We start from the raw sequence: 22,415 nt of genomic DNA on the forward strand, positions 1-22,415 counted from the left end.
GTCCCGCCCACCGTGAGCCCCTTTTCGAGGGCCAGGGACACCGCCCGCTCCGACCCCAGGAAGAACACGGCCTTCCCAGACATCTTGGAGGCTGCGACAATGGCCGAGGGGCCGACTACCCCAGCCATCGCCCGCACGCACTCCTCAATGCTCATTGTGGGGTGAGTGTAGCTCTTGACCCCGTGTTTTTTAGTGATTAATCTGAAAGGTGGCAGGGCAGCGGGTGGCGCAGGAGGTGCCGTGGAAGCGGTTGCCACCTGCGCATATGTCCTCGCTGGCCCTGCCACCAGCGTGGATGGGGTCGCCATCACGGGGTCCCTTTAAGGGCTACACCCACCCCATTAGACTGAGCAGAGGAGCCCTTAATGAGGTACCTCTCCCCTAGTTGGTAATTGGGGAGGGGCCTTGCTCCCTCTGCTCAGTTGTCTTAATTGTTTTTTTTTTAAATTAGGAAGAAAGGGCTCTCAGAGAGAGAGGGGAGAAACAAAGGGTAACGGAGAAAGAGAGAGGGTGGGTGGGAAGGGGGGGGCTGCGAGGGCAGGTCTCCCCTCGCAGCTGTGGGTGGGTGCACTCCCCAGATGGCAAAACACACAAGCACAGTCTTTGGGTTGGTCTTCAGGTGGGGGGAGAAGACGTCTTCACCTGGGGTAGCTAGAGCCACCAGGCACACACTCTCAACGATGTTAATTGGTGATTTAAAGATTCTTCAGCCTGGTAGCTCCAGCTATCCCAGGCTAGGCAAATGTGGGTGGGTGGGGGGGGTTCCAATTGTGGGGGGGGGCCTAGTTGTAACACGGCCCCTACGCACACTACCACACACACACACACACCCCGCGATGTTCCGGCCCTCAGTGGTCTTCTTTCCTCCCCCCACCGATTCAACAAAGTCTTTTTGGGAAATGCACCCACACCCACCTGTAGAAGATGTAGAGTCTCCCTCCTTCCACACTGGATGTTGTTGGTTTTTCCCCCTCTCTCCAACTCCTTGCAGAATGGTAAAAAGTTGAAATGTTTTCTGCTTCCTCCTCTCCCTATGGGTTAAAGTTGAAGGTGAAGCCCCTTCCTTCCTTGTCTTCCTGGGCTGGTCTCAGGGCTCTCCAGGCAGGAGCAAAAGTTGATAGCTCCTTCTCTCACTGCTCACTCAGCCAACTGAGCAGGACACGCCTCCACTGCTCCACGATTGGTCCTTGTGCATGAATCCCAAAAAGTTAGTTTGCAGGTGCAGCAGGTAATCAGGAAGGCGAATGGAATGTTCACCTTCATTGCGAGAGGGATGGAGTACAAAAGCAGGGAGGTCGTGCTGCAACTGTATAGGGTATTGGTGAAGCCGCACCTGGAGTACTTGCGTGCAGTTTTGGTCGCCTTACTTAAGGAAGGATATACTAGCTTTGGAGGGGGTACAGAGACGATTCACTAGGCTGATTCCGGAGATGAGGGGCTGACCTTATGATGATAGACTGAGTAGACTGGGTCTTTACTCGTTGTAGTTCAGAAGGATGAGGCGTGATCTTATAGAAACATTGAAAATAATGAAAGGGATAGACAAGATAGAGGCAGAGAGGTTGTTTCCACTGGTCGGGGAGACTAGAACTAGAGGGCACTGCCTCAAAATACGGGGGAGCCAATTTAAAACTAGTGGAGAAGGAATTTCTTCTCCCAGAGGGTTGTGAATCTGTGGAATTCTCTGCCCAAGGAAGCAGCTGAGGCTAGCTCATTGAATGTATTCAAGTCGCAGATAGATCGATTTTTAACCAATAAGAGAAATAAGTTACGGGGAGCGGGCGGGTTAGTGGAGCTGAGGCCACAGCCAGATCAGCCAAAATCTTGTTGAATGGCGGAGCAGGCTCGAGGGGCTAGATGGCCTACTCCTGTTCCTAATTCTTATGTTCTTATGTTCTTATGTTCTTATGACATGGTCCCACACAAGAGATTGGTGTGCAAAATTAAAGCACATGATATTGGGGGTAATGTACTGACATGGATAGAGAACCAGTTGGCAGGCAGGAAGCAGAGAGTCAGGGTAAACGGGTCCATTTCAGAATGACAGGCAGTGACTATTGGGGTGCTGCAGGGCTCAGTGCTGGGCCCAAGCTATTTACAATATAAATTAATGATTTAGATGAAGGAATTGAGTGTAATATCTCAAGTTTGCAGATGGGTGGTGGTGTGAGCTGTGAGGATGATGCTAAGAGTCTGCAGGATGACTTGGACAGGTTAGGTGAGTGGGCAAATGCATGGCAGATGCCGTATAATGTGGACAAATGTGAGGTTATCCACTTTTGTGGAAAAACACGATGGCAGAATATTATCTGAATGGCGGCAGATTTGGAAAACGGGAGGTGCAACGTGACTTGGGTGTCATGGTACATCAGTCATTGAAAATTGACATGGAGGTACAACAGGCTATGAACAAGGTAAATTGTATGCTGGCCTTCATAGTTAGGGGATTTGAGTATAGGAGCAGGGAGGTCTTACTGCAGTTGTACCCCAGGGCCTGATAGTCTGCATCCCAAAGTACTTAGGAAGTGGCCCTAGAAATAGTGCTGGTCATTTTCCAACATTCTATACATTCTGGATCAGTTACTATGGATTGGAGGGTAGTGAATATAAACCCACTTTTTAAGAAAGTGGGGAGAGAGAAAACAGAATTCTAGATCGGTTAGCCTGACATTGGTATTGGGGAAAATGGTGGTATCAATTATTAAAGATATAATAGCAGCGCATTTGTTAAGCAGTGACAGGATCGGTCCAAATCACGCTTGATAAACCTTCGAGAATTATTTGAGGGTGTAACTAGTAGAATGGACAAATGAAAACCAGTGGATGTGATGGATTTGACAAGGTCTCATACAAGAGATTAGTGTGCAAAATTAAAGTACATGGTATTGGGGGTAATGGATTGACATGGATAGAGAACTGGTTGGCAGACAGGAAGCAAACAGTAGGAATAAATGAGTCCTTTTCAGAATGGCAGGCAGTGACTAATGGGGCACCGCAAGTTTGAAAGCTTGGACCCCAGCTATTTACAATATAGATTAAAGATTTAGATGAAGGAATTGAGTGTAACATCTCCAAGTTTGCAGATGATACTAAGCTGGGTGGCACTGTGAGCTGTGAGGAGGATGCTAAGAGACTACAAGATGACTGGAACAGGTTAGGTGAGTGGGCAAATGCATCAGAGGTGCAGCATAATGTAGCTAAATGTGAGGTTATCCACTTTGCTGGCAAAAACAGGAAGGCAGCATATTATCTGAATCGTGAAAGATTAGGAAAGGGGGAGGTGCAAAGACAGCTGGATGTCATGGTAAATCAGTCATTGAAAGTTGCAGGTACAGCAAGTGTTGAAGAAGACAAATCGCATGTTGGCCTTCATAGCGAGAGGATTTTAGGATAGGAGCAGGGAGGTCTTACTGCAGTTGTGCAGGGCGTTGGTGAGGCCATACCTTGAATATTGTGTACAATTTTGGTCTCCTAATCTGAGGCAGGAGATTCCTGCAATTGAGGGAGTGCAGCGAAGGTTCACCAGACTGATTCCCGAGATGGCAGAACTTCAAATGAAGAAAGACTGGATCGACTAGGCTTATATTCACTGGAATTTAGAAGAATGAGAGGGGATCTCATAGAACCATATAAAATTCTGACGGGATTGGACAGGTTAGATGCAGGAAAAATGTTCCTGATGTTGTGGATGTCCAGAATCAGGGGTCACAGTCTAAGGATAAGGGCTAAGCCATTTAGGACCGAAATGAGGATAAACTTCTTCAATCAGAGAATTGCGAACCTGTGGAATTCACTCCCAGTGAAAGTTGTTGATGCCAATTCATTCGATATATTCAAAATGGAGTGAGATATGAGCCTTACTGCTAAAGAGATCAAGGGATAATGAGAGAAAGCAGGAATGGAGTACTGAAGTTGTATGATCAGCCATGATCATATTGAATGGTGGTGCAGGCTCGAAGAACCGAATGGCCTACTCCTGCACCTTCTTTCTATGTTTCTATATTTCTATGTAGAACTGAAATCAGCCACAGTCAGAATCTTCAGGGGAGGGAAACCAGTGAGTGTAGAACTGGACCCAGCCGTTGTCCACACCTTCAGGGGAGATGATGGAGTGAAACCAGTGAATAAAGCACTGAACCTTTTGTAGAACTGGACCCAGCCAGATGCAGCACCTTCAGCAGAGGGGAACCAGTGATTGTAGAATTGAACCCAGCGAGAGTCAGCACTTTCTGGGGAGGAGAAGGAGGGGAACCATTGCGTGTCGAACTGAACCCAGCCAGAGTCAGCACTTCGAGAGGAATGGGAAGGAAACCAGTGATTGCAGAACTGAACCCTGCCAGAGTCAGCACCTTCAGGGGATGGAAACCAGTGAGTGTAGAACTGAACCCAGTGAGTGTAGAACTGAACCCAGCCAGAGTTGGTGATGATAATTGAGAGCTTAGGACAAGCTGCCTTCAGACGTGCGATGTGTTTGAATTTCAGGACAGTGAGGAGGAAGAGTGCATGGGATGGGGTTTTCCAGCTTTGGAGGAACAAGAGAGGAAAGAATGTTCCTTACAATTTAGAATTGTCTGTTCTGAATTTCTGTCCTGTAAATGCAGTCATGATTTTTGTAAATTCCTTTTCCAGGGTATCAGGAGGGGAGGATTTGCAGATGGGAAACTGAATCCAAATATCACGTCAAAATCTGACAATCACTCAATTACTCAGGCACTGAATATCATCGGACTTTGAATGTGGAAAGACAAAAAATTGTCTATTCTGCCGTGCAAACATCAGTGTGACTGGAAAAGCACCGAGACACAAACTCCCAAGTGAGAGTGTTCCACTGCACAAACTGTGGAAAGAGCTTTAACCAGTTACACAGCCTGGCAAAATATTGCACCATTGACAGCGGGGAGAAATCATACACGTGTACTGTGTGTGGACCAGGCTTCAACTGATCGTCCAACCTGGAGAGACACAAGGACACCCGCACCACGGAGAAACCGTGGGAATGTGGAGACTGTGCGAAGAGATTCAATTGCCCGTCTGAGCTGGAAGCTCATCGGCGCAGTCACACTGGGGAGAGGCCGTTCACCTGCTCTGAGTGTGGGAAGGGGTTCACTCATTCATCCCACCTGTTGATTCACCAGTGAGTTCACACCGGGGAGAGGCCATTCACCTGCTCTGATTGTGGGAAGGGATTCATTACCCCATCCACCCTACTGAAACACCAGCGAATTTACACTGGGGAGAGGCCATTCACCTGCTCTGAGTGTGGGAGGGATTTACTAAGTCATCTAACCTGCTAGATCACTGGCGAATTCACACACGGGAGATGCCATTCACCTGCTCTGAGTGTGGGAAGGGATTCATTCGGTTATCCCACCTGCTGAGACACCAGCACAATCAACCTGGGGAGAGGCCATTCACATGCTCCGTATGTGGGATTGAATTCATTACTTCATCCCACCTGCTGAGACACCAGCGAGTTCACAAGTGACTGCAGGGTTTGGATTCTGCTGTTGTCCCAGACTGAATCATGTCATTCTGACAGTTGGGCTTTCTTTCTGTTGATATTGATTCCCTCTATAACTGGGCTGGAGTTTAATTTTCGGGATATTTGACAAATTAATCAATGGAAAAATGGTCAGATAAAAAAAAACGCTGATTAAGTTTGCATTCATTCTTCACCCTTTAAATAAACATAAGAAATAGGAGCAGGAATAGGACATTGGCCACTCGATCCTGCTCTGCCATTTAATAATATCATAGCTGATCTGATCTTGGACAAAGCTCCACTTCCATGCCTGCTCAGCATAACCCTTCACTCCCTTATTGCTCAAAAATCTGGCTATCACCACCTTAAATATATTCAATGACCCAGCCTCCACAGCTCTCTGGGGTAGAGAATTTCAAAGATTTACAAATCTGAGAAGAAATTTCTCCTCATCTCAGTTCTAAAACGGTGATCCCTTATTCTTAAACTTTGCCCCCAATTTCTATATTTCCTCAAGATTGGAAACATCCTCCTTGCATCTACTTGTCGAGCCCCCTTAGTATCATCTGTTTCAATAAGATCATCTCTCATTCTTCTAAATTCCAATGAGTATCAGCCCAACCTGCTCAACCTATCTTCATAAATCAACCCCTTCATCTCAGAAATCAAACTAGTGAAGCATCTCTGAACTGTCTCCAATACAAGTATATCCCTCTTTAAATAAGGAGATTAAAATTGTATGCAGTACTTTGTGTGGTCTCACCAATACCCTGTACAGTTGTAGCAGGACTTCCCTGCTTTTATACTCCTTTCCCTTGCAAGAAAGGCCAACATTCCTTTTGCCTTCATAATTACTTGCTGTACCTGCATACTGACCTTTTGTGTTTCATGCACAAGGACCCCAGGACCCTCTGTACTGTAGAATTTTGTAATATCTCTACATTTAAATAATACATTGCATTTTTATTTTTCCTGCCAAACTGGATAACCTCACACTTTCCCACATTATACTCAATCTCCCAATTGTTTGCCCACTCAATTAGGCTTTCTACATCCCTTTGCAGAATATTTGTGTCCTCCACACAATTTGCTTTCTACCCAGCTTTGCATCATCAGCAAACTTGGCTAAATTACACGCTGTCCCTTCATCCAAATCGTTGATATAGATTGTAAATAGTTGGGGCCCCAGCACTAATTCCTGTGACACCCCGCTAATTGCCGTTGGACAACCGGAAAATGATCCATTTATCCCAATTCTCTGTCTTCTGTTAGTTAGCCCACCCTCTATCCATGGTAACATATTTCCCCCAACCCCGTGAACTTTTATCTTCCACTAACCTGTTTTGTGGAACCTTATCAAGTGCCTTTTGGAAATCCAAATACACCACATCCACTGGTTCCCCCTTATCCACCCTGCTCATTACTTCCTCAAAGAACTCCAGCAAATTTGTCAAACATGATTTCCCTTTCATTAAACCATACTGACTCTGCTTGTCTGTGTTATGCTTTTCCAATTGTCCTGCTACTGCTTCCTTAATAATGGACTCCAGGGTTTTTCCCAACGACAGAAGTTAGGCTAACTAGTCTACTTTCTCTCTCCCTCCTTTTTTAAATAGGGGTTCACATTTGTGGTTTTCCAATCTTCCGGGAACTTCCCAGAATCCAGGGAATTTTGGTAGATGACAACCAATGCATCCACCATCTCTGCAGTCACTTCTTCAAAGACCCTGGGATGCAAGCCAATAGGACCAGTGGACTTATCAACCTTTAGTCCCGTTATTTTACCAAGTACTCCTTCTTTACCGATAGTGATTATTTTTAGTCTAGTATTTTTATTAATGATCTGGATGTAGGTGATGGCGGCATAATCTAAAAATTAAAAAAGGATACCGAGATTTATGCGAGTATTCGGGTCTCGTCTGTTCCAGGCAGATCTTGCTATTTTGGGAGATTGGTATCATGACTGGCAAATGGTGTGTAACTTAACTAATTGCACTCTTATGCACGTGGGCAGGGGAAATGCTCAACATTCATTCATGCGTCAGGGATAAGCATTAAAGAAATGGAGATAGAAAGAGATTTGGGCATTCTAGCACATACATCTTTAAAGGTACTTAAGCAACGCTGTGAATCGATAGCTGGAGCAAATAGGGTGCTGGGGTATATCCATTGGACAATTGAGCTAAGAAGAAGCATGCTATTTTGTCTTTGTCGAAGACATTATTCAGGCCACGCTTGGAATAATGTGTCATGTTTTGGTCTCCTCATGCGTTGGGTGATACTGAGGCTTTGCAAAAGGTCCAGAGGTGGGCCACTGGACTAATTCCAAGTTTGTTTTTGAGATAGAGTGAAAGAGGTGGGACTCTACACTTTCGTGAAGCATAGACTCAGAGATGATCTGATTGAGGCTTATAAGATAATGAAGGGAATAGGTGTTTGAGGCTAGATCTAGGTTAGTTGTCGGTAGCTGATTTTTTCCCCAGAGAACAGTGGATCTCTGGAGCAGGCTGCCATCTCGTGTGGTAGATGCTTGAATTCCTTCAAGCTGAGAAGCGTAGACGAACAAAGTGAACTTAGAGTGCATGTTCACAGATCCCTGAAGGTAGCAGGCCAGGTAGATAAGGTGGTTAAGAAGGCCTACAGAATACTTGCCTTCATTAGCCAAGGCATAGAATAGAAGTCCAAGGCGTTTATGCTTGAACAGTATAAAAGACTAGTTCGGCCGCAGCTAAAGCACTGCATGCAGTTCTGGTCACCACGTCATAGGAAATGTGTGATTGTACCAGACAGGGTACAGATGAGATTCATGAGGATATTGGCTAGACTGGAGAATTTTAGCTATGAGGAAAGATTGTAATGGCTAGTTTTTTTTCTTTGAAACAGAGGAGGCTGAGTTAAGACCTTACTGATATGTATAAAATGATCAGGGGCCTCGACAGAATGGATAGGAAGGACCTGTTTCCCTTGGCAGAGGGGTCAACAACCACGGGGAATGGATTTAAAATAATTGGTAGAAAGTTCAGAAGGGTTTTGAGTGGGAATTCCATCACCCAGATGGCGGTGAAGGTCTGGAATTCACTGCCTGAAAGTGTGGTCGAGGCAGAAATACTCACCACATTGAAAAAGTACTTGCATTTGCACATGAAGTGCTGTAACCAACAAGGATATGGACCATGAGCTGGAAAATGGGATTTGGCTGTATAGCTCTCTGTCGATAGCCACAGGTATGATGGTCCAAAATTGCGTCCTTCTGTACTGTAACCCAGTGCTTAGAGTGCTAGTATAACATTCCTACTCTTGTATTCTATGCCTCAGCTAATAAAGGCAAGCATTCTGTCTGCCTTCTTAACCATCTTATCTAACTGGCCTGCTACCTTCAGGGATCTGTGGACATACACTCCAAGGAAATCTGTGTCCCTGGTCTGTCGTCTCTCAGGATAGTAATACACCCACACCCTTCAGATTCTGCCTTGGGCGAATGAGGTCTGTCCCCACTGCTCCTTCAGGAGTTTAATGATTCTAAAATGATTACTTTTTCCAGGTATGTGGTGTAGTTTTGCTCTGTGAGATGTTTGTGAAAGAGAAGAAGGAATGTGAGCTTTCTGTGTGGGGCAGAAGTGATGTTGTTTGATGGAGAAGCGTTGCAATCTCAATCGGTGCAGAGAGAGGTGAGTCAATGGCTCACCTTCCCCCTTATCACATCCTTCTGACTTGCGGCTGACACACTGAGCAGAGCTTTCGGGACTGCAGCAAATTTCACGCTCGCCTCACACGCAAAAGTTCGCCTGTTCTGATCCCGGGCAGAATGAATGATTTTGGAACTTGCAGTATGTGAACCTCCAGGGGCGAGTTTCTTCCCCTGTGTAAAAGCGGCGACAATTGTTGCTTCGTGTTAGACTGAACAACAGCTGTACCAGATTCCCGGTGTGAGAAACACTGAACATTCTTAACTAAATAATAAAATACCCTCTCTAAAATTAGAGCTGATGAAAATGTATCACAAGCAAAAGACAAAACACTTATGAAAGATTTGCCTGTCACTCGGTGACCATGTTGCGATGTCCTTTAGTCTGAAACTGAAAGTTGATGCATCAATTCGAACAATGGTTCATCTTCTAATAGAGTTTAAATTGTTTTTGAAATTCAGATAATAAGGTGTATTATACAAATGTTAATCCAGGACCTGCATTTGTGGACCATGTTCTCTTCTGTGATGTTCTTACGATACCTCTCGGAGCAGAATTTGTGTAGTGCAGTGGTTATTACATTTGCCTCACACACAAAAAATCCCCGTTGTGAAACCAGGTGGGAAAATTTTGAAAACCTTCCCCATTAAAACTGAATCAATATTTTAAAAACTCAATTAATTTTGTGGTTAAATATGAATAAAATATCATATCGCATACAACCCCATATATTTTCACTCTACAAATTTAGGCCTCTAGCAGCAGCAGAATTATATTCAACCACAATCTGCAGCGTCCTAGCCTGACCGATCACTTACTGTACCATTACAGTGAAGCCAGGAGATGAAACCTGTTTCAATGAGATGTGTAGAAGAGCTTGCCAGGAGCAGCATCAGGCTTACCTAAAAAGAGAGGCCAAACAGATGAAGCTGGATCAGGTATCCAGGCGTAAATGCAGCTAAGATACAGATCAGCCTTCATCTACTTGACTGATACAACAGGTAAATGGTATATACTTTAATGCAACGAGTATAGCGAAGAAGGCAGATGAGCTAAGAGCACAGTTGGATACTTGGGCGTATGACATTATGGCCATGACAGAAACATGGCTGAAAGAAGGGCAGATTGGCAGATTAATATTCCTAATTACAGGGGTTTTTAGACAAGACAGAGAGGGGGATAAAAAGGGGAAGACGCATTGCGGTATTGATTAAATAAACTGTTACAGCATGGAGGGGGTTGATACGTTTGAGGGGTCATCAAATGAGGCCACATGGGTCGAACTGAAAAATAAAAAAGGGCGATCACACTGCTGGGCGTGTATTATACACTCCCAAACAGTGGGAGGGAGATAGAGGAGCAAATATGAAGGCAAATTGCTGTGAAGTCCAAAATCCATGGGGTAGTAATAGTAGGGGATTTTAACGAGAAACATAGAAAATAGGTGCAAGAGTAGGCCATTCGGCCCTTCTAGCCTGCACCGCCATTCAATGAGTTCATGGCTGAACATGCAACTTCAGTACCCCATTCCTGCTTTCTCACCATACCCCTTGATTCCCCTTGTAGTAAGGACTTCATCTAACTCCTTTTTGAATATATTTCGTGAATTGGCCTCAACAACTTTCTGTGGTAGAGAATTCCACAGGTTCACAACTCTCTGGGTGAAGAAATTCCTCCTCATATCGGTCCTAAATGGCTTCCCCCTTATCCTTAGACTGTGTCCCCTGGTTCTGGACTTCCCCAACATTGGGAACATTCTTCCTGCATCTAACCTGTCTAACCCCGTCAGAATTTTAAACGTTTCTATGAGGTCCCCTCTCATTCTTCTGAACTCCAGTGAATACAAGCCCAGTTGATCCAGTCTTTCTTGATAGGTCAGTCCCGCCATCCCGAGAATCAGTCTGGTGAACCTTCGCTGCACGCCCTCAATAGCAAGAATGTCCTTCCTCAGGTTAGGAGACCAAAACTGTACACAGTACTCCAGGTGTGGCCTCACCAAGGCCCTGTACAACTGTAGCAACACCTCCCTGCCCCTGTACTCAAATCCCCTCGCTATGAAGGCCAACATGCCATTTGCTTTCTTAACCGCCTGCTGTACCTGCATGCCAACCTTCAATGACTGATGTACCATGATACCCAGGTCTCTTTGCACCTCCCCTTTTCCTAATCTGTCGCCATTCAGATAATAGTCTGTCTCTCTGTTTTTACCACCAAAATGGATAACCTCACATTTATCCACATTATACTTCATCTGCCATGCATTTGCCCACTCACCTAACCTATCCAAGTCACTCTGCAGCCTCATAGCATCCTCCTCGAAGCTCACACTGCCACCCAACTTAGTGTCATCCGCAAATTTGGAGATACTACATTGAATCCCCTCGTCTAAATCATTAATGTACAGTGTAAACAGCTGGGGTCCCAGCACAGAACCTGCCTGCCATTCTGAAAAGTCCCCATTTACTCCTACTCTTTGCTTCCTGTCTGACAACCAGTTCTCAATCCATGTCAGCACACTACCCCCAATCCCATGTGCTTTAACTTTGCACATTAATCTCTTGTGTGGGACCTTGTCGAAAGCCTTCTGAAAGTCCAAATATACCACATCAACTGGTTCTCCCTTGTCCACTCTACTGGAAACATCCTCAAAAAATTCCAGAAGATTTGTCAAGCATGATTTCCCTTTCACAAATCCATGCTGACTTGGACCTATCATAGCACCTCTTTCCAAATGCACTGCTATGACATCCAAATATTGATTGGACAAATTCAGTGTGACGGGTATAGATGGTGCGGAATTCTTGAAATGCATTCAGGAAAACGTTTTCAATCAGGATGTAACACGCCCAACACGAGAGGGGTGGTTTTGCATTTAGTTTTGGGGAATGAAGCTGAGCAGTTTGATGGGGTATTACTGGGGGTGTACTTGGGTGCCGGTGACCATAATTCAGTCAGATTCAAGTTAGTTATGGATAAGGACAAGGATAGGCCTGGAATTAAATTCTCAAATTGGGGAAAAGTTAATTTTGCAAAGTTCAGGAGTGATTTGGCCACAGTGGACTGGAAACAACTACTTTGAGTAAATCAGTGTCGGACCAGTAGGAGGCATTCAAGGAGGAGATCCGGAAGGCTCTGGCTAAACATATGCCCTTCAAGAAAAAGGGTGGGAATAACAATTCAAGAGCCGCTGGATATCTAGGGACTTACAGGCGAGGATAAAGATAAAAAGGGAAGCTTATGTCACATACCAACGGCTAGATAGTATAGAATCTTTGGAGGAATATAGAAAATTATGAGCAAATATTATAAAGGATATTAGGAATGCTAAGAGAGAGCATTAAAAATTCTTGGCTAGCAAAATTAAGTAAATCCCAAAGATGTTCTATAAATATATTAAGTGTAAGAGTGCAACTAAAGAAAGGGTACGGCCTATTAGAGACCATGAGGATAATCTTTGTGTGGATGGCGGAAGATGTTGGTAACGTTCTTAATGAAAACTTTGCATCTGTTTTCATAAAGGAAATGGGTAATGCAGAGGATTAATTAGCAATCTCATTGTGCGAGGCCCCTTGGGGAAGAGTGACCATAATATGGTGGAATTCTGCATTAGGATGGAGAATGAAACAGTTAATTCAGAGTCCATGGTCCAGAACTTAAAGAAGGGTAACTTTAAAGGTATGAGGCGTGAATTGGCTAGGATAGATTGGCGAATGATACTTAAGGGGTTGACTGTGGATGGGCAATGGCAGACATTTAGAGACCGCATGGATGAACTACAACAATTGTACATTCCTGTCTGGTGTAAAAATAAAAAAGGGAAGGTGGCTCAACCGTGGCTATCAAGGGAAATCAGGGATAGTATTAAAGCCAAGGCAGTGGCATACAAATTGGCCAGAAATAGCAGCGAACCCGGGGACAGGGAGAAATTTAGAACTCAGCAGAGGAGGACAAAGGGTTTGATTAGGGCAGGGAAAATGGAGTACGAGAAGAAGCTTGCAGGGAACATTCAGGCGGATTGCAAAAGTTTCTATAGATATGTAAAGAGAAAAAGGTTAGAAAATACAAACGTAGGTCCCCTGCAGTCAGAATCAGGGGAAGTCATAACGGGGAACAAAGAAATGGCAGACCAATTGAACAAGTACTTTGGTTCGGTATTCACTAAGGAGGACACCAACAACCTTCCGGATATAAAAGGGGTCAGAGGGTCTAGTAAGGAGGAGGAACTGAGGGAAATCTTTATTAGTCGGAAAATTGTGTTGGGGAAATTGATGGGATTGAAGGCCGATAACTCCACAGGGCCTGATGGACTGCATCCCCGAGTACTTAAGGAGGTGGCCTTGGAAATAGTGGATGCATTGACAGTCATTTTCCAACATTCCATTGAGTCTGAATCAGTTCCTATCGAGTGGAGGGTAGCCAATGTAACCCCACTTTTTTAAAAAGGAGGGAGAGAGAAAACAGGGAATTATAGACCGGTCAGCCTGACCTCAGTAGTGCGTAAAATGATGGAATCAATTATTAAGGATCTCATAGCAGTGCATTTGGAAAATGGTGACATGCTATGTCAAAGTCAGCATGGATTTGTGAAAGGGAAATCATGCTTAACAAATCATCTGGAATTTTTTGAGGATGTTTCCAGTAACGTGGACAAGGGAGAACCAGTTGATGTGGTATATTTGTTCTTTCAGAAGGCTTTCGACAAGGTCCCACACAAGAGGTAATGTGCAAAGTTAAAGCACATGGGATTGGGGGTAGTGTGCTGACGTGGATTGAGAACTGGTTGTCAGACAGGAAGCAAAGAATAGGAGTAAATGGGTACTTTTCAGAATGGCAGCCAGTGAGTAGTGGGGTACCGCAAGGTTCTTTGCTGGGGACCCAGCTGTTTACATTGTACATTAATGATTTAGACGAGGGAATTAAATGTAGTATCTCCAAATTTGCGGATGTCACTAAGTTGGGTGGCAGTGTAAGCTGCGAGGAGGATGCTATGAGGCTGCAGAGTGACTTGGATAGGTTAGGTGAGTGGGCAAATGCATGGCAGGTGAAGTATAATGTGGATAAATGTGAGGTTATCCACTTTGGTGGTAAAAACAGAGAGACAGACTATTATCTGAATGTTGACAGATTAGGAAAAGGGGAGGTGCAACGAGATCTGGGTGCCATGGTACATCAGTCATTGAAGGTTGGCATGCAGGTACAGCAGGCGGTTAAGAAAGCAAAAGGCATGTTGGCTTTCATAGCGAGGGGATTTGAGTACAGGGGCAGGGAGGTGTTGCTACAGTTGTACAGGGCCTTGGTGAGGCCACACCTGGAGTATTGTGTACAGTTTTGGTCTCTTAACTTGAGGAAGGACATTCTTGCTATTGAGGGAGTGCAGCGAAGATTCACCAGACTGATTCCCGGGATGGTGTGACTGACCTATCAAGAAAGATTGGATCAACTTGGCTTGTATTCACTGGAGTTCAGAAGAATGAGAAGGGACCTCATAGAAACGTTTAAAATTCTGATGGGTTTAGACAGGTTAGATGCAGGAAGAATGTTCCCAATGTTGGGGAAGCCCAGAACCAGGGGTCCCAGTCTAAGGATAAAGGGTAAGCCATTTTTGACCGAGATGAGGAGAAACTTCTTCACCCAGAGAGTGGTGAACCTGTGGAATTCTCTACCACAGAAAGTAGTTGAGGCCAATTCACTCATTATATTCAAAAGGGAGTTAGATGAAGTCCTTACTACTCGGGGGATCAAGGGGTATGGCGAGAAAGCAGGAAGGGGGTACTGAAGTTGCATGTTCAGCCATGAACTCATTGAATGGCGGTGCAGGCTAGATGTCTGAATGGCCTACTCCTGCACCTATTTTCTATGTTTCTATGTTTCTATGTTTCTATACTGCTATCGAGGAGGCGTGTGATATTCCGGATGAAATAGACATAGTGAGAGAGGAAGTATTTAGGGGTTTAGCAGCGTTGAAAGTAGATAATTCCCATGGCCAGATGAAATGCACCCCAGGCTGTTGAGCGAGGTAAAAGAGGAAACAGCAAAGGTCTTGACCATCAATTTCCAGTCCGCTTTGGATTTGGGCATGGTGCCAGAGGATTTGAGGGCTGCTAATGTCGTACCCTTATTTAAGAAGGGAGAACGGGATGGGCTGAGTAATTACAGGCCTGTCAGCCTAACCATAGTGGTGGTGAATTTATTGAAAAAATCCTGAAAGACAGGATAAATCTACATTTGGAAAGGCAAGGATTAATTAGAGATGGTCAGCATGGAAGATAGTGTTTGACTAACGTGATTGAATTTTTTGAGGAGGTAACCAAGAGGGTCGATGAGGGTAGTGTGTATGATGTCGTGTATATGGACTTTAGCAAAGCTTTTGATAAGGTCCCACATGGTAGACCAGTCACGAAGGTTAAAGCCCATGGGATCCAGGGCAAAGTAACAAGTTGGATCCAAATTTGGCTTAGAGGTAGGAAGCAAAGGGTAATGGTTGATTGATGTTTTTGTAACTGGAAGAATGTTTCGAGTGGGGTTCCGCAGGGCTCAGTACTGGGGCCCCTTGCCTTTTGTGATGTATATCAACGATTTAGAGTTGAGTGTAGGAAGTATGATGAAGAAGTTTGTGGACAAAACTAACATTTGCTGTGTTGTTGATAATGAAGAGGAAAGTCATGGGCTGCAGAAGGATATCAATCTACTGGTCAGGTGGGCAGAGCAGTGGCAAATGGAATTTAATTCAGAGAAGTGTGATATCATGCACTTTGGGAGGGTTAATAAGGAAATGATATACACATTATGCGGTAAGCTACTTAATAGCATGGATGAACAAAGGCACCTTGGAGTACTTGTCCACAGATCCTTGAAAGTAGCAAACAAGCTGGATAAGGTGGTTAAGAAGGCATATGGATTGCTTGCCTTTATTGGCTGAGGCACATAATATCTGAGCAGAGAGTTCATGCTTAAATTTTATAAAACTTTGGTTTGGCCACAGCTGGAGTACTTCGTGCAATTCTAGTCACTGTATTATAGGAAGAACGTGATTTCACTAGAGAGAGAGTGCAGAGGAGATTTACTAGGATGCTGTCTGGAATGGAGAATCTTAGTTCTGAGGACAAATTGGATAGGCTGGGTTTGTTCTCAGAGGAGGTTGAGAGGAGACCTCTTTGAGGTTTACAACATATTGAGGGGCTTGGATATAGTGGGCCTATTTCCATTGGTGGAGGGGTCTATTATGAGTGGCATAGTTGTAAGGTGGTTGGTCGAATACTCAGATTGGATTTGAGGGGATGGGGTGGTGCTTCTTTCCGCAGAGGGTTATGGGTATCTGGAACTCACTGCCTGGAAGAGTGGTGGATGCAGACACCCTCACCACATTTAAGAGATAGTTGCCTGGGTAATTACAGTGCCGTATATGCAGGGTTAGACTGGATAACCTCTTGTTGGCCGGTGCAAATATGATGTTAATTACTGGAGGGAATCGAATACTGCCAGGGTGATCTCCTGGACTAGTTTCAATCACCTGGATGGGTCGGAGAAGAATTTTCCCGGGTTTTTTCCTCCAAAATTGGCCAAGGTTTTTAACTGGTTTTTGCCTCTCCCACGAGATCCCATGGCTCCGGTCGGGATGGAATGTAGAATGTTTCAGTTTAAGAAGTGTCGCAGCTGTGTGAGGCGGATTGGTTGGGGTGAATGTTCTTTACCTTTCGTCATTGTTCATTGTTCGTATGTTTATATGTAACCTTTAGGGCTGCTGACCAAGGGTCGCGCGGCTCTTTGTCGGCTGGCACAGGCATGATGGGCCGAAATGGCCTCCTTCTGCGCTGTGAATTTCTATGTTTCTATGTTTCTATGTTTCAAGATCTGAGGGGCTGGATGGCCTCCTCCTGCTCCTATTAGTCACTCACCATTAAGGAAATACTACAAAATGGCTTTCTCTGATCCAAATGGAAGATCTCACACTTTCCAACATTGAATTCAACCTGGCACAGTTTTAACCCCATTTTCTTGCAGCCGAAGCACATATTGAAAATATGGAAGTAAAACCACCAAACTTTTATTTAACAGCCGAATGCATTAATCAATTGCACCACAGAGACACATTAAATTGAAGGTAACAACATATGCTAAAACAGGCAGTTACCAAACTAAAACTTCAGATCACAATGAGCAAGAGAGCAACTGTCCAGTACCTGTTTACTTATCCCAATTAAAGAACGCAACATTCAGTTTGGAAACATGCAAATGGTTGGTAAAAGAAAATACTTCAAACAACTTGATCAGAAAACCCGCGTTTAGCTATTAGAATGGTTCATCAACAAATTAACATGGTATCTGGGTTTCTCACAACTGTTGGAATCTTTCCACGAGTTCGTCTGCTATTGTATTTGTTCTTCAATGTAGGGATCAGATACACACGTGGTTGCTTCACTGGATGCCCTGGGAACCAGATACTCTAGAGCACAGGCCAATGATGGGACCTGCTCTTTCTGCTCTATATGGGGGTCAGTAGCACACAGAATGACAACAACGAATCACAGCTCTGTAATGGAACTTCGACCCATCGTGCTCTGTGTGGTTCTCGGTACCACACTGGGTGATACAGTAACATACCACAGGTGGGGATGGAGCCTGGGCTTTCCCTGCTCTGTGTGGGTCTCAGTAACACACCGGTTGCAATAAACTAACATGTGTAAGGCCGAGGAAGGAACCTGAAGGCATTCTGTTTTGTGGGGCTCAGTACCACATCGGGTGAGATGTGCAAACTCCACACAAGCTGAGCCCCTGTGGTGGAGCCAGCAGCTGCCTCCGTGCAATGACAGACAGGGAGCAGAGACTGAGGTTGTAGTTTCACATGTTTAAGCTGATTTATCAGGTGATTCCCCAGCTGTGAATCCCGCAGCAGAGAATTCATGGAGTGTTTGATATAAATGAGATTCAACATCATCATCAGATAATCTCTCCTTGATTCGGGACTTTTATCTCTCTTCTGCTTCTCGCTGCTAAAGAGTGAACTTAACATAATTTCACCTTGGCTCGGGGTCAGTGCGGATCAGTGTGCTTTAGGTTGTTTGAAATGCAAGGTAATGTGCCGGTCCTGCACAAATTTACAGCTCACCACACTGCTGCTGCCCCAACCATCAGCAGCGCATCATTCATTCCTGCGATACAAAATACACTGCTGTTTTAAACTCAGCAGTAAATGATTAGACCTCTCTCAACAAGTGGAACTAGAACTGCGGATTGACACTGTAAGTGTTGTAAACATTTAACTGCAAGTGTCAGATCAATCATGGTAATCATTAGTCCTCCATGTAATGTTTTGCGCCACATCACACTAACTTATCACAGCACTGCTAACAATCAATGCACTGCCAGTGTGGAACAATTCAACATTTTAAACTTAATAACATGTACAAGACTGGCATCTGATTATGCCTAATGTTACTTATCCTGAGCATTAATATATTCATTTGGCCTGGGCCCGTCCTGTATTGCACATTGGCTCACTGTGTGTCTATGTTTAGGGTTCACAGGTGATTTCCCAGCTCTGAATTGCACGGCAGAAAAATCATGGAGTGTTAAATCTAAAAGAGATTCAACATCAGTATTGTTAAATCTATCCTTGATTCGCGACTCTTATCTCTCTTCAGCATGTCACTGCTAAGGCCTGAACCTTTTATAATTTCACCTTGGCTCGGGGTCAGTACGGGTCAGTGGGACTTCGGCCCGTCTCCCTTTCACAACCCATCAGTGTCGAGAAAAGAAAGGGGAATTTTACTGACATTTTATGTTCTGAAACAGTTATAAACTCTCCAGTATATTTCACTGTGTCTTCAACACTGTGAGATCCAGCCTGGTGTGCAATCTTTGTGTCTTTATGAAAACCTCAGCAGAACATTAAATCAACATATGGAACTACAATTGCCGATTGACACTATACGTTTTGCCAACATTTAACTGCAGTGTGAGAACAATCACAATGATCATTATTCTTCCATGTACGTTCTGGCGCGGCATCACCCTAACAAACCGAGCTGATCACAGCCCGGCTATCAGTCAGTTAATTGCCAGTGCGCAAAAAATGAACATTTTGAACTCAGCAACGTGTACAAGACCGGAATCAGAGAGTGTCTGGATCGTGGGCAGTGATAACTTAACCTGAGCATTAAGATTTTCAGTATCATTATACATTACATTAACACAACCTGAGCTCCGAGATGTGTTTGGGAACCATGGCCTCGAAGTAAGGCTTTAGTGGGCGGGGCAGTTCCTCCCGCGCTTAGGTTTCCTTTTTAAAAGTTGTGAGAAGGTTTTGCTGCGTTTGCTGTAGGGCCAAAATAACTCAGCTGGCAGAGTGTTAGGCTGAAGATCTAAAAGTCCCTGGTTCAATCCCAGGTTTTGGCAATTTCTGATTATTTTGCGTCCCCTTCATTTTAAGGGGAGAGATTGGTTTTATATCGGAACATTGCTTGAGGAATGGGCTGTTCAGCGGTTGCGTGATAATGCTTTTCAGCATGAACGTTATTACATTCAGGGCTCTTTTTCTGTTACTTTCTATTTACACACTGCCCAGTTTTGTATATGAACAGTGAACAATGTTTAAGCGATGTGATGTGTTCAATGTTTGTGCAGTAACTCTGTCACCCAGTGTGAGCCGGAAACGCAATCTCCTCAGGCTGGGCTTTCACTCACGCACCCTTAGTGCACTTAGTGGCCGGTTTGCTCAATTGGTTAAAGCATGGTGGTAATAATGCCAAGGTCGTGGGTTTGGTCCCGGTAAGGGCCATTCGAGTACTACTGATCATATTTTTCGTACCATTTAAATCCAATCTTTTTAATGAAACAAATTCATACAGGATCCTAAGGGATTGGAATTATTTGGAATAACATGCATTGCTTCTTTGCCGCCGGGGTCGAGAGGCACATTTTTCTGTTTATTTGTGTTTCTTGTTTTGTTGATAAATGGTCCTAAGCAGGAATAGACAGTCAGAATGGTTCTGTTTCCCCGAGATGGGCAAAAGGCTGCAGTTCAGGACAAATACACCAAAGGAAATGTTCAACCGGCACCAAGAGTGAAAAATCCAGAGGAAAGGACAGAACGAAATAGATTTCAGTGGATGCCGACACGCACGTAATGCTGTAGTTGCGCGGACATGTCTTTCGTGTTCCCAACAAAAATGCCACTTTCTCCGTACAGTTTTACCTGGCACGAATCTGATGTGAATTTCGAAGGAGCAAGGAGGGAAACTGCATTGATGTGCTTGCTGGAAAGACATTTGCAGCAGCTTTCCTGCTTGTCTATTGGTTCGGATTCGGCACTTACACCGCCATGGCCTAGAATCAGCTCCCGGTCAGGGAACAGTGCATTTACCGATATGGAACTGCAAACTAAACAGCTGTCACTGACCACATTTACTGCTCATCGCACTGCTGCTTCCCCAACCATCAGAAGCACATCTGCAGTGATACAAAATACTATTCTGTGCTGCTGTTTTAAAGTCAGGAGTAAATGACTAGACCTCGCTCAACAAATGGAACGAGAATTGCTGATAGACACTGTAAATGATGGCGTTCTTTAGTCTTCCATATACATTTTTGCGCCACATCACCCCGGGTTATTACAGCACGGCTATCAGTCAATGCATTGCCAGTGCGGAAAAATGCAACATTTTAAACTTAACAACATGTACAAGACTGGCATCAGAGAGTGCTTGAGCCATGGGTAGTGCAAACTTACCACCGGGCCCCTCCAGTATTAGTGGGAATAGCAGAACCATTACCAGACAATGGGAGCGGAGCTTATGATCCGATATGTTGAACCTGATGTTGAGGCCAGAAATATAGGGTGCCAAGGCCTTTTATTCAGACCAGGCAGCTTGGCTACCCCGTATTGATTTCCTGTCCGGTTTAAATTCGGCAGCCAAAGGACTATTTCAACAGCCAGCTTCTAATTTCTGTTCAGCTCGAGAGAAAGCAGGACGCACTCATATCCAGGGCAGAGTGTGTTTCACGATGAAGGGGAGATTGACGCTGAATATTTTGTGCAGTAACATTTTGTATGGCACCTTGTCAAATGCCTTCTGGAAGTCCAAATACACCACATGCAGTGGTTCCTCTTTATCCACCCTGTTCATTATTTCCTCCAAGAATTCCAGCAATTTTGTCAAACATGACTTCCCCTTCATAAATCCATTCTGACTTTGCCTGACTAAATGTTGCTTTTTCAAATGTCCAGTTACTGCTTCTTTAATAATGGACTCCAACATTTTCCCAACCATAAATGTTATGCCAATTGGTCGATAGTTTCCTGCTTTTTTCTACCTCCTTTTTTGAATAGGAGCGTTACATTTGCAATTTTCCAATCTGCTGCGACCTCCCCAGAATCCAATGAATTTTGGCAACATAGCACCAAATGAAACTAAAAATCCCGAAGCGACAATAATACCCCGAGACCAACGAACCGACAACGTGAGGAGCGTAGCTCTCAGATTCTGACGGTAGTGAAGAAAGGTATTCGGCCCATCGTGCTTGTGCTCTTCCTTAGAGACATATCTAATTAGTCTCCCTCTCCATCGTCCTGCTAATGTTTTCCCTTTAATGAATATATTATTAAGTTGAGACATGACATGACCAAAGTGCAGCATCCTTGTCAGTAACAGGTGAATTTGGCACGAAGTTAAATGTGATTGACAAAACAACCAGAGGTTAAATGCTTAAAACAATAAAGACGTGGATGGGATTCGAACAGTCGTGCAGAGCACAGTAAATTAGCAGTCGATTGCCTTAACCACTCGGCCACCTCTTCCTCTGTGTGCAGTGACCTCAGCCATTCAATCCCCTTTTTGCATCCAAACAGAAATAATCTGCAAGAGAATCCACTTCACTGCTTGTCCTGCCCGTGCAACCAGATCGACAATGATGAAAGTGTGCCATGTGCATCTGAAAGAAAACAGCCGTCCTTTACTTCAGGCGAGCGACTGGACGACATGGTTGGTTTTGCGGCAGATTCACAATAGAGAATATAAAATTTCACACAGCGAGTTTATTGACCGCGGCAGGACTAGACCCTACATATCTTCTAATAATTTCACATTTATAACCAAACTCGGATGCTTTATCCATTAGAACATGAGGCCAACAGCTCAGTGGATAATGTGTTGTTGTTTATAGTGGGAGCAAAATCGGGGCAACTGCTATATCAAGGAGTGGATTAAGGAAAAGATGAGCATATTCTGAGTAAATGAACAGATGTGCAG

The 22,415-nt window shown here is 44.4% G+C and overlaps 1 long non-coding RNA gene and 1 other non-coding gene across 2 annotated transcripts in view; both read left to right on the top strand.

Moving 5' to 3' along the window:
- LOC139229906 (uncharacterized) overlaps positions 1 to 7,377 on the top strand; it is an 81,803-nt gene extending 74,426 nt beyond the window's left edge. The window contains exon 4 of the long non-coding RNA XR_011587853.1: positions 4,630 to 7,377. This is a non-coding gene — a long non-coding RNA (uncharacterized lncRNA). The remainder of the gene's footprint in view (positions 1 to 4,629) is intronic.
- Positions 7,378 to 19,490: 12,113 nt separating this feature from the next.
- Positions 19,491 to 19,563, top strand: trnaf-gaa (transfer RNA phenylalanine (anticodon GAA)). The gene has a single exon. It is a non-coding gene; the product is annotated as a tRNA-Phe (tRNA).
- The last annotated feature ends 2,852 nt before the right edge of the window (positions 19,564 to 22,415 follow it).

Source organism: Pristiophorus japonicus, chromosome 19 (assembly GCF_044704955.1).
Source record: "Pristiophorus japonicus isolate sPriJap1 chromosome 19, sPriJap1.hap1, whole genome shotgun sequence".
Taxonomy (NCBI): Eukaryota; Metazoa; Chordata; class Chondrichthyes; family Pristiophoridae; genus Pristiophorus; species Pristiophorus japonicus.